Here is a 13,458-nt window from a genome sequence, read left to right on the forward strand (position 1 = left end):
GTACATTATCATCAGTGCTAGCTCTCATGGCCCCGGCATCATCATCACCTGTACATAATCATCATCAGCACTTGATGGGGTCTTTCGTCCGAGTGTCCGAATAAACTGGTCACGCTTTCCATCGTCTCTCAAGTGGTGGAGGGTGCCTTTCGATCCCGCAGTCTACCTCTGCAGCGCCACTCCTGGAGCTCCGTTCGGGCCGCCGTCTGCCTCTGGAGACCACTCCCCTGACGCTCGATCCAGCCAGCGCCACGACTACGCCTCCCCCGCCATGTTTTATCAGCCGCCAGCGAGATCCGCCCGACTTCGCTGGCCTTCGTGGGGATGATGTAGAAGAGTGGTTGGAGAACTTTGAAAGGGTCAGCGCATATAACGGGTGGGACGACAAGCTAAAACGGCTGACTGTCGGCTTTTCCCTCACCGAGATCGCGAAGACGTGGTACCGCAATAACGCGGGGCGCCTACCCGATTGGACGACCTTTACAACCGAGATCCGCAAGATTTTTGGGACATCCGCAGCTCGCTCTGAGGACGCGAAAAGAAACTGGAAGCGCGCGTTCAACACCCGTGCGAAAGCTACACCTCTTATATCGAAGATGTTCTCTCACTGTGCCGGAAGGTCAACAAGGATATGTCAGATTCGGACCGCGTACGCCAGATACTGAAAGGTATTAACCAGTTCGCTTTCACTGCGCTCGCCCTTCAGAACCCAAGAACCGTCTCGGATGTCACCACTACTTGCCAACGTCTTGACGATCTGCAGTCAATCCGCATTCAGCAGGATACATCGGCCACGCGCTTAGGCGACGAAGACCTTCGCGTGCTTATAAGGCAGCTGATTCGGGAGGAGCTTGACGGCCGAGCCTCCGTGTGTGTTTCTGCTCCTGCTCACCACCCAGCAAGCACCAATCTTCGACAGATAATCAAGGAGGAGCTTGCCTGTGTACCTGGTCGGTCAGTGCCTGATCTTGCCGCCCCTTATGCCGTACCGTCCTATTCGGAAGTCGCTGGAAGGCCGCCCCTGCCCATGGCCCCGGTTACCTCGCAGCCTCTGCCCGGATATGTGGCAACGATCAACCATGCCATTCGGCCGCAGCCTTACTATCGCACGTGGGGACCGCCAAGCCCTGAGCGCCCACCTAACCGGCCAATGTGTTTCTACTGCGGAATTCGCGGCCACATTGCTCGGTTCTGTCGCAGGCGTGCACAGGATGAACGGCGTGGCTACGACACCTACGAGCGCGACGTAACGAGCCCTCGTTATGGATATCGCCAGCGAGGCTACCAATCTCCGACCCGCCAGACTCCTCCCCCAGCCGATTCCCCTGGGATACAGCGCAATTCACGTGATCAACGACGCCGCTCTCCTTCGCCTTTCCGCCGATCTGTATCGCTGCTTCGCCCCGTCGTGCACGACAGCGCTCGTCTCTCGGAAAACTAAGCCATGCAGTTTTTGGAGGGGAAACTGCATACAGGGAAAAGATAAAAACTCCTCCAAAGCATCCCTCGAACATTTTGTGTGTATTCGTCGAAGGCATCCGCATCGAAGCGTTGGTGGACACTGGTGCAAGCGTCTCAATTATTCATGCTGATCTGTGCAAAAAGTTACGCAAGGTGAGAACACCGTTTAGAGGTCCCTCATTACGTGGTGCAAATGAGGCACGCATCGATCCTTCTGCATTATGTACAGTGCGTGTCTCCATTGAAGGAATTTGTCATCATATCCAGTGTGCCGTGCTCTCCACGTGTCCATACGACCTAATTCTTGGCTGGGACTTTCTTTCATCGACGTCCGCTGTTATTTGTTGTCGAACTCCTGCTATTAGCATCACAGATACTCATCATTCAACTGTTTCCCCGACAGAGCCGATTTCTTTGGTGCTGACGACCGATCACGTCGTACCCTCCCGTTGTGAGCACATCCTTTCAGCTTCTGCTAGCACTATACTTGACGGTGATGTCCTGGTCGTTCCCTGCAGCCGCCTCCTTTCCCGTGGACTTGCTGTTGCCGCGTGTCTCGCTCGTTTTTGCGAAGGGCAAGCTCTTATACCTGTGCAAAACACCACCGCAGAAGACGTTCTGCTTCCGCAAGGATCCACAATTGCATCTGTCTCCGATGTCGAGGTGACCATTCTGCCTTCGCGTTCCCGTCCCCTTACATGCCTGGCTTCAGCTACTACGTCCTCGAAGCCTTCTCTTGCAGTCACCGTCAGCCCGGACCTCACAGAGTCACAGAAATTATCAGTCTTGGAGCTTTTAAATAAGCACCGTGCATCGTTCGACTCCTACTCAACCGTTCTTCCCCACACAACCACGGCCACGCATCGCATCGAAACCGAAGGGTCGTCTATTGTTCGCCGTCGCCCGTATCGCGTCTCCTCATCAGAAAGGCAAGTCATCGAGGAAAATGTGGCTGACATGCTGAAACGCAATGTTATCCGCCCTTCATGTAGTCCTTGGTCGTCCCCGGTCGTGCTGGTCGAGAAGAAAGATGGCACCATGCGCTTTTGCGTTGACTATCGTGCCCTCGACAAGATTACCAGAAAGGATGTATATCCCATGCCACGCATAGACGACGCCCTGGACTGACTTCAAGGAGCCGAATACTTTTCGAGCCTTGACTTGCGTTCTGGCTATTGGCAGATCCCGATGCATGAGTCCGACAAAGAAAAGACCGCGTTTGCAACTCCCGATGGCCTATACGAATTTAATGTCATGCCATTCGGGTTGTGCAACGCTCGGGCGACATTTGAACGCATGATGGATTCGGTGCTCAGAGGACTGAAATGGAAGACCTGTTTCTGCTACCTGGATGACGTCGTTGTCTTCACGTCGACGTTTACAGAACATCTTAAGCGTCTGGACGAGGTACTCACATGCATTTCTATCGCCGGACTTCAACTAAACTAAAAAAAAATGCCGCTTTGCTACCAAAACCATCAAGGTGCTTGGCCATGTCGTTAGTAAAGATGGCATCAGACCCGATCTGTGAGAAAATCGCTGCCGTTGTCAGCTTTCCTCGTCCCCATCAACAAAAAGACCTGCGTAGTTTTCTCGGGTTGGCTTCGTATTTTCGCCGCTTTGTCCAGAATTTTGCCACCATTGCGTCCCCACTGAACCATCTCCTACAGTCTGGCGCCCAGTACGTTTGGTCCGATGACTGTCAACGTGCTTTTGACGATCTGAAAGCCGCCCTAACGTCTGTTCCGGTGCTCTGCCACTTTGACGAAACAAAGCGTACTATACTCCACACGGATGCTAGTGGCCATGGCATTGGCGGTGTTCTCCTCCAAAGTGATGATAAACTTCGGGAGAGGGTCGTCACCTACGCAAGCCGGTTGTTGACACCTGCAGAGAAGAATTACACCATAACTCAACAGGAGTGCCTTGCCATCGTCTGGGCTGTTCAGAAATTTCGCCCTTACCTTCATGGCCGTCATTTTACAGTGGTGACCGACCATCATGCGCTATGCTGTTTGTCCACCATGAAAAACCTATCTGGACGCCTTGGCCGCTGGGTTCTCCGCCTCCAGCAGCACGATTTTTCCGTGGTGTATAAGTCAGGGAAGAAGCACATGGACGCCGACGCTCTCTCTCGTTGCCCATTGTCCTCTTCATCTTACGATGCGCAGGAGCCTGCCGATAACACACTTTGTTTGGCCCCCGTTATCTCCTCAAACATTGAGGGACGCGTCGATTTGCCGTCGCTGCAACGCGCAGACGCATATTGTGGCCCCATCATTGATTATCTCGACGGTCGTTTAACACCTCCAAACAGCCGTGCGCATCGCCAACTCAGTAAGTTCAAACTATTTCATGGCGTTCTTTACCGGCAAAATTACCATCCAAATGGCAGAAAATGGGTCCCCGTTGTGCCTCGTACACTCCGGCGCCCTATTCTCGAAGCCTACCACGATGCAGCTACCGCTGGGCACCTTGGTTTTGCAAAAACGTACGAGCGAATACGTAGTCTCTACTTTTGGCCTGCCCTGTTCACTTCTGTTGCCAAATACGTTCGCTCGTGCGCCTCTTGCCAGCACCGCAAGCGCTCACCTACTCCTCCTGCCGCACTACTTCAACCTCTCCCTTGTCCGTCAGAGCCTTTCGGGACCGTCGGCATCGATTTGTTCGGACCACTACCTCCAACGCCATCTGGATACCGTTGGATAGTTACGGCTGTAGACCATCTGACACGATACGCTGAAACAGCACCCATTCGCTCTGGAACGGCTGCTGAAGTCGCTGACTTTATACTGCACAACCTTATTTTGCGCCATGGCGCGCCACGCCTCCTCCTCAGCGATCGCGGCAGGGCTTTTCTGTCCGCTGTAGTCGAAGAGCTTCTGCGTGCCTCCAAGACCGTGCACAAGACAACGTCCAGCTACCATCCCCAGACGAATGGACTAACAGAGAGATTCCATCGAACCCTCGCGGACATGCTCTCGATGTACATCAGCCCTGATCATCGCAACTGGGATACCATCCTGCCATTTGTGACTTTTGCGTACAATACTGCAACGCAAAAAACGACTGGATACTCACCATTCTTCTTAGTATTTGTCCGCTCTCCCTCTATTACCTTCGAGTCGACTTTCTTCTATGCTCCTGTCCCCTCTGAAATGTCATCCCGGGAGCAGTACGTTTCACGGCTCGCCCACTGCCGCGAACTCGCGCGAAGTCGAACCGAAAGTCAACAACAAGAACGCAAAGCTCGCTACGACGTCGCACATCGCTCTGTTCAATTTCGGCCAGGTGATGAAGTATTGTTATGGACCCCTGTTCGTGTACCCGGTCTGTGCGAGAAATTCCTTCATCGCTTTCTTGGTCCATACAAAATCACAGAACAGACTTCGCCAGTTAATTACCGTGTGACGCCAGTTGAACAGTCGTCAGATCGGCGCCGCCGTGGTACTGAAATCGTACACGTGTCTCGCCTCAAGCCGTTCAACCGCAGGACAGAACAATCAGCCGCGGCCAGGTGGCCGCTTCCGGCCGCGCAGGGGTAATTATGTGAGACAGCCTGACCACGACTCTGTGCTCTTCAACACGTTACGAACATTTCCTCGTAATCGGTACATTATCATCAGTGCTAGCTCTCATGGCCCCGGCATCATCATCACCTGTACATAATCATCATCAGCACTTGATGGGGTCTTTCGTCCGAGTGTCCGAATAAACCGGTCACGCTTTCCATCGTCTCTCAATATAAACAAATGAGAACAGACTCTGTGGAAACAATATACACATGCGGAAAATAACGGAGGAGCACGAGAACTGCCGAAATGAAGTTAGTGCGCCACGGCTAACAGCCCGGACAAAAACCCCCCAAGGGGACGGCAAAAAATATCAAGTTCCCCTGAGTGAAGGTTATATATGCGTTGCAGTCTATCAAGAGGAGAACATCTGCTAAGTTGAGCAGCTGTGTGGAAAGGGTGGTTAAGCCTTGTTGCTTTTTTCGGAACACGAAACCCGATTGCTGCAAGCAGTTCCGGGCATGAAATTGTACCATGAAGCAGTTTATATAAGAAAACAAGATCTGAACGGGTGCGCCGGTAACTTAAAAAGACAGTTATCGGGAGAGCCTCCGAGGGAAAACGATGCATAAATATGGATAAAAATTTGATCTGTACACGCTCTACACGTTCACAATTAGATGTGCAGGTTCCATTCCAAATGACAGAGGCATATTCAAGTTGAGGAATGCAAAGTGCCATAAAACATTTTAGGAACGAATGAGGAGACTGGAAGTCTCTTGAAAACCTACATACAGCACCAAGCGAGCGGAGCGCCCGCCGAGTCAGTTGAGTGACATGAGGCGAGAAAGTTAAGGCGCTGTCGAAGAGCAGTCCGAGGTCTTTGATCTCGTCGACTCTAGACAGAAAACCGTCATCAATACTGTAGCGAAAGAAAATGGGGTCCGTTTTTCGGGTATAAGACATGACCTTTGTTTTCGCCGGGTTAAGATTTAGTCTGTTATCTGAGCACCAGTTAGCAAAGGAGAATATATCTTGCTGCAGGGCATCTCAGTCTTCGATGGACTTTATACGTCTGAAAATTTTGATGTCGTCAGCATAGAGAAGAAAAGAAGACTTTCTAATTGCGACTGACACATCATTCACAAAAATGGAGAACAAGAGAGGGCCCAACACGGAGCCTTGGGGCACACCGCTTGTTGATCTATACATAGAGGACGTCTGCCCATTAACACTAACGAAACTGAACCGATTGCTTAGATAGCTACTCAGCAAAGCCACGAGTGGTGTATCAATGCCCGACAGCAAAAGCTTATCAAGTAACAACGCGTGGCAGACAACATCAAATGCTTTGCTCAGGTCACAGTAGACGACGTCCAACTGGCCTCGCTCAGAAAGTGCCGCGGAGGCCTGCTCCATGAAGCAGGCGAGATTAGTCGTTGTCGACCTTCCTGACATAAAACCATGCTGTTTACTTGTGAGAAACTGCTGTAGACAACTTGACAATACCTTGTGCAGCGCTGTCTCAAAAAGCTTGGAGGCAGCACAAAGTAGAAAAACTGCTCTATAGTTTTTTGCATCAGATTTGGTGCCCGATTTGAAGATGGGGCGCACTCGAGAGATTTTCCACTTACGAGGAAATGTGTTTGTGTTTAGACAGTGATTGAATACCGCAGTTAAAACAGGAACAAAAATCCTGCTGAATGTTTTTAAAATAGCGGGAGGTATTCCGTCAGGGCCACACGACAGCGACGATTTCATGCACCTTAGACTCTGGAGCACCAACTGCTCGTCCAATTGTACTAAGCTAGGACCCTGTACATTGTTTAACATTAGGTTTATTTCGCTGTCATCGCGCTGGCCATATGTAGTACTAAATTGCTGAGCAAAATGGTTGCCAACATCACGAACTTCTTCCCCAGAGGAATCAACAAGACGGATTTGCTCATGAGAGTTATTTTTACGGGATCGAATATAGTTCCAGAATGTTCCAGGCTGGGAATTAACGCTGCTCTCAACAGAATCGAGATAAGAGCGCTGGTCCCGCTCATAAAGACTTTTACACGTTTTACGGTAGGAGCGGAAGTCCTCTTTCCATTCATCAAGCCCGATTTTCTTATATTTTCTGTGGCTGCGGTCTTTTGACTTAAGGGCGGTACGAAGTTCATTAGAGAACCAAAAGGGGTGTTTGGAATGGCATGGTTTACACTTGGGTATAAACTGATTCATGCCACTTTTGACTATTTCAGTGAACCGCTCGACCTGCGCATCGCAATCTGGGAGTTCTTGAATTTGCAACCAATCGAACGAATAAAAAAAGTCATACAAACCAATGTAATCACCACGGGCATAACAGTAGGGAGCGAATTCATTATTCTTCAGTGTAGCACTGCAACGCTGAATCGAGACGTGAGCAGACACTAGAAAAGGAGGATGATGCTTGTCGGGCTTGACAAAAGATATGTCAGACAACGATACACGCGCGCTTTGAATGTCTGAAAAGCAAAGATCTAAGATATGTTGAGAGCTGTTTTCGATATTATTAATTGCACCAAGGATGTGAAATCCACGAAGTCTAAAATCATGCTGGATTTTTGCTGTACGTAATAATTGTAGTGTTGATGGGTAAGCTCTTCCCATTGTACACCCGGTGTATTGAAGTCGCCCAGAATGATATGCTGGTGATTCGGGTGTGATGAGCAGACTTTTTCTACAGATGTAAGGAGCTTTTTAAACGACAATATAGGAAAATCAGGTGGAATGTAAAACGCCCCTAATAAAAGCTTCTCACCGCCAGTCAGACGAATGTCCAGCCAGACAGACTCGCTGTCGCCTTCCAGTTCATGACGCCGCATTGATAGAAACCCGCTATCGACCGCAACTAACACCCCCCCCTCCCTTTTGTTTCACCCCAGAAAAGTCCCTATCTTTACGGAAAACTTGGTAATTTTTTGGAAAATAATCGTGAGAGCTAATGTCATCAGAAAGCCAGGTTTCAGTAATAACAATAATCGAAAAATTTGAAGAAATCGCATTTGAAAAGAATTCAGTCACTTTAGTGCGAAGGCCGCGCGCATTCTGATAATAGATGTCCACCCTTTCGCTTCTTTTAGTCGTCATTTCGAACATCGGTGGGACAGAACATGTCGGCATGCAGCTTGCCACGGAAGGGTTTGTAAAGACAGCCCTTGGGCCACAAGAAAGGATCACGGAGACGCTGGACAGTCATCGACAGTCACACAGAAAGAGTACGATGTATACTTAGTTTTAAGCCGCTGGCAAGCCAGCGGTACGACATCCCCTGTCGACAGGTGCTCCGTCAGTTGCTCTGAGGTGGTGCAAGGGGACAGTTTTGATACAAAGATGCGCCGAGGGCGTTTCGAGCGCTCGACCACAGAGATGCGACACGAATCAGACGCACCCACACACGCCGCACGTCCGCTCCCTTTGTTGGTAAGGGCCGAGGCGTCGCAAAGTTCCTCGGAAGACACAGCAGAGGTTGCCGGTGCTGAGGTCAGCTGCTCCGGCGTTGAAGGTGTTCCATCTGATTTCACCACAGCAGCGGCGAACGATGCATGCAGCCCAAGATGTGGGGTAGGTGTCGGCGGCGCCCCGTCAAGTTCAGGCGTCGGAGGGGAGGCAGGCGGCAGGTGGCCGGCGGGGGGAAGACGGAGGGGTGGACGATCGGGAGGGAAGGGTCCGGCTCGTCGTAGCCGGTCCCCTGGAAGTCTGCGAACTTCCGCCCGCAGCGAAGCAATTACGCCTGCCTGCTGGGCGAAATCACGTGCGTTCTCCCTACACAGGCGGTCGTTGGCCTCTCTAAACTTGGCTACCTCGTCGGTCAAGAAAGGTAGTCCCTCGAGGGCGTTGAAAAGCATTTCTCGGAGTTCGGCTGCGTCTCCGCCAAGGTCGCCCGGTCGGGGAGCGCCGTCCTGGGAAATGCGCTGGCTCTTCGGCACGGACTCGTCGCTAGGACTAACCACAGCCTCCGTCGCCGAGGACGCGCAGAAGTTGCACAGAAAGGGCCGCTCACCCGTCTTCAAAGCTTGCGGCTCCGTGTCGGGCAGCTGAATACATTTAGAGTGCGCACGTTTTTTGCACGACGTGCAGCGAAAAAACTCCTGTCTGCCGTAAAAAACGGCGGAGCACAGCACACAGACATCTGCACTGGGCCCCATCTGGGCGCCATAATAATAATAATATTAATATTAATAATAATATTATAACAACAACAATACTATTCTTGTTTCTAAGCGCGTAATGTAACACGATTGATTGATCGATTATTATTATAATTTTTATTATTAAATTCTCCAGAAGCCACGTTACAGTTTAAAAGAGTTATTTTGTGAATTTCAAGCAAATGAAAATTCAATAAACAGCTAGAGTAAATGAACTACCCAGACAGAAAGCGCAGTACACTTTTTTATAATATAGACTTGGCCACTAAAGCAAGCAAAGTACTCACGGTAAAAGTACAGGTCTTGAAGCGGACTTATTGTTGTCAAGGTCAATACAACTCCGCATGTTTTTTCTGTGTCAGCATATGCAAGCTTTTCGACGTATATCTTCTCGTCTGGAAGGTAAAGGCTCGTCGTATAAGCAGAAAGTTAAAAGACTTCAGCAGAGTTAAACTAAATCCGAAGTTCTTTTAATAAATAAAATGTACACCATCTTCCCGCGAGGGGAACTATGGGGTAGATGCAACGCATCGGGGGTTGCCGTTGCGTTTCCGTTATGTTAGCGATGTCGGCGTGTGGATTGCTGTTGTTTTGTATCCTATATACGCAGCATGTTTACCCCCGATGCGTCGCATCTACCCCATGGTTCCCCTCGCTGGAAGATGGTGTAAATTTTGAACCGAGCGCAAGCTGCGCGCTAACGCACAGCTGGCACGGCGACGGGAGCGAGCGCAGCCGAGCGCAAATTGCGCGCTGACCGCGCTGACGCACAGATGGCGCTGCGGTGAGAGCGGCGGAGCGCGCAGCTGCCGCGGCGAGGAGAATTAGGGAGGGGTGCGGACTAGCCGCGACAACGACGCGGGACAAGGCGAGTTAAAGAGATGCGTTGCATCTAGAAGCTTTTTTCTTTTCGAGAATAGACAGAAAACAGTGAGTTTAACGAATAAGATAACTCCCGCATGTCTTCATCCAAGGAAGACCGTAGAAAGAGGGAAGAGCACTAAGGGAAATTTTGGGGGGGAGACTGAAGGCAGCGAGCTAAGCCCAGACGATAGTTCGACGGTGCCGTACATTTCGGAAATATCCCAAGTGCTCCAAAGCTTATTTCATTGCGAGCTATAGAGCTTCATACTAATAACTACAAAATACAATGCTGCTGCAATCGTTCAACTACTATGAGGCGTATTTTTTGACGTAGACTTGCGATTTTTGTGCAAGACATAACTTTAGGATTGACGATTTTTATATTTAATAGCTTCGTACTTTGCTGCGCCGCCACTTTCGGTTTCGGCTTCGAAAGCGTCGGCGGCTCGTTTCGGGTCTGAATTTCTGTCAGCGTCTGATTCTAGCGGCTGCAATGAGAAAATATTTCCCAGGTGGACTGAAAAGAATACGGGAAGCAATGGCGGTTGCTTGTACCTTTTACTCTAGAAGCCCTCATCTGATATGCCATTGGATGTAAAATCAAGATATTCCGCCCCAGGTAGACGGTACGAGGACGCTGTTACATCCTAGTTCCGTTGATGACAAGGCTTTCGATGACAATGCGGGGTGGGAGCGCTGAAGCAAAATAAAGATATTTAGCAGCAGTAAGTATCAGTGTACAGCAGGAATGTTTTTTTAATATTGCGGGAGCATTCCCCAGCCGGTGGGTCAGCAGTTTATCATGTAGAAAGCGGCGAAACAAGTGATGGTAGGTCGCATGCATAGGACAATTGCGCCAGTGTTACGGCAGTCTGCTGGGCTGTTGCCACAAGCAGAACTTCCGTTGCTAATAAGCTGCGTGTCGGCGTGATGCAGACTGCACATGCCCCTCATTAAAGGGATAAATCTTTCCAACGCATTGCGGAACAGCTCCAGGACAACGATTGCATGAAAGCAGCTTGATCATCATCAGACCATCAAAAATCGCGGTGACGGTCCGTAACCGCACAAAATTGTGAAACGCTTTCAGTGCCTGACGCATGGTGTTTGAAGAAAAGGGTACAAACAGCGTAGTGAAATGAATACTCTGTGATACGTTTATAAATTTACTGATACGTTTATGGAATTTGCGCCTCGCTTACCGAAGATATATTGCGATATACTTTTACGGAATGGCGTTTCCTATGCTTCAAAGTACGAGGAAAGCCAAGACAAATCTATTTCGGAAGAAACAATTTCTATCGACGCTGTTTTAACTATCTCAGAAATCACGTGTCTATACCGGCGCTTTCCTTTTTATTGACAAGACACTTGATGTACGATAGTGATCGTTGGAAAAAGTGAACATCTTGCGTAAACGAAACGATAGCTTCATTCGTACAGTTTGAAATACTGAAAATCTCTTGTGAGTAGATACTTGAATCATGAAACTTAACCACTCGCCATTACGTCGAATTAGGCCAAAGTAGACCAAAGCTTAAAATGAATAAATGGAATGAAATCTGTCATAAATCAGCGCGGAATCAATCTAGGGAAAAAAATATTGCCTATCCACTCTGGGAAGAAGGATGACCTGGAAAGCCGGACGCAGTCCGCAGAGTGCACAAAATAAAACCCGTTTATCATAATTTGCGATAGAGCACATTTTCTAGACAATTAACTATGTGAACCTCTGACAGATCCAAGCTTTGTTCTTGCAGATAAACCCGGAACTGACTGTGTCCCTCCCACGTCGTAAGCATCTTACTGCTTGTGTAAGGCCGGGTTCAGACTGTTGCAGCAACTGTTGTAATAAGTTTTAATAATGACGTCATTTCCCGTCTCAGCCAACCAAACTGCGTGACATGGCATTTTTTACGTCCATAGATCACGATACTGGTTTTGCGTCTATAACGTAAACATAGTCTAGTCGACAAATATAATCCGCTGCGCCTCTAAGGACTCCGGACAGTTTTCATTGGGCCGTTTCACATCCGCGTTAAAACATCGCACCAGCACAACGGGCATGCAATTCATCAGTACGGGCATGAAACCTGTAGCTGTACGTGCACACCTCCCCTCCTCCCTCCAGTATTCTCCACGACAAACTTGCGCACGTATAAACCGTCAACCGGTCGTATGCACGTGGTTAGATGTGATAGACACCTTCGAAAATATTCTCTGAAAGCCCTCTAAAGAAGTGACATTGGTTCCAAGCGGGCAATTTCCTGTTCTTGCGGGAGGGATTAGCCGCTACTCGACGAGCTGAACTTGAGGCCGTAACGGCAGTGCCAGCAGCTTTCCGTTGTTTTTGCACCCATTTGCGCTCGTGTTCAGGACAATGCTTGAATTCTTGCTCTTCCTCCAAACGAACGGCATGCATCTGTCCCATTAGGATTTAAAACCGGGAAGCCATTGAGCTCTATTCTCGTGCAAAAACATGTGGCTGTCCGTTTTCCGTCCCCTCGTATGCATGTTACTGTGTGTATGTAGATGTCTGTGTAACACATCAACCCACACCCGAACCACTCGATTAAGGAGGACAGCCGACTAACCGCATTGAGCCATAGAATTTCGACATCTAAATCTCCCACTATCACAACCGGCATTTCATCGGTAGCTTCATAAAGCCTAGCTGCGCGTGCACGCCCCCATTTTTTCTACCCGAAAACCCTGCACGCGTAAACCAGCAACCGGTGATGGCGCATACTTAGGCGTGAAACACACCGGCAAAAATGTCGCTTGGAAGGCGTTCCAAGCTGAAAAAGAAATGTGCGCTCAAGCCAGCGTTTCGTCTGGGAAAGTTCCTCTTCAATGGGGATGGGAGGGATTCGGAGTTACTTGGCGAAGTAAGTTTGAGTGGAAGCGGCAATGACGAATTTCGGTTGCTTTAGTGGGCCACCCTTTGGCCCCGTTACCTGGGCTTCCGAAGAGCGCCGTCTGTTTATATCCGCGTAACCGATTGAGCGAAGGCGGTAGCGATGAAAGAAAGATAATAGAGAGGAGCGTCTAGCAAAAGGTGAAGTGCAGTACGACACGTGCGCCTACGGCGCCATCTCTCTCACTGCCTTTCCCACAGACGTTTTATGCGTCGCCACCAAGGTGCGCCCTCCCCCTGACCCTTTCCAAAGACGCGATGCCATTCTCCGCTAATCAAATTACGTGACGTTTGCGCAGGAAGTTCGAACACGATATGCAACGATATGCTGGCTTTTCCCTCGTGCGGCGCTAATCCGAACCACGTGAGATTTGCAGGTGAGTTTCAAACGGGATTTGTAGTTGTAAAATTTTTATTATGAATAGGGTGCACTAGGCCTGTTGTGGTAGGATGGGGAAATAGGAAGGGGATTACGTGCGTCGCACTATGGAGGATTCACACGCAAATGTCCACAGTGAGTGTA

The 13,458-nt window shown here is 49.6% G+C and overlaps 1 long non-coding RNA gene across 1 annotated transcript in view; it reads right to left on the reverse strand.

Moving 5' to 3' along the window:
• LOC144140874 (uncharacterized) overlaps positions 1 to 13,458 on the reverse strand; it is a 169,736-nt gene that overhangs the window by 69,699 nt on the left and 86,579 nt on the right. Inside the window, exon 4 of the long non-coding RNA XR_013316377.1 lies at positions 9,442 to 9,549. This is a non-coding gene — a long non-coding RNA (uncharacterized LOC144140874). The remainder of the gene's footprint in view (positions 1 to 9,441; positions 9,550 to 13,458) is intronic.

Source organism: Haemaphysalis longicornis, unplaced genomic scaffold (assembly GCF_048455015.1).
Source record: "Haemaphysalis longicornis isolate Haplotype H1 unplaced genomic scaffold, Haemaphysalis longicornis Haplotype H1 scaffold_53, whole genome shotgun sequence".
Lineage (NCBI taxonomy): Eukaryota > Metazoa > Arthropoda > Arachnida > Ixodida > Ixodidae > Haemaphysalis > Haemaphysalis longicornis.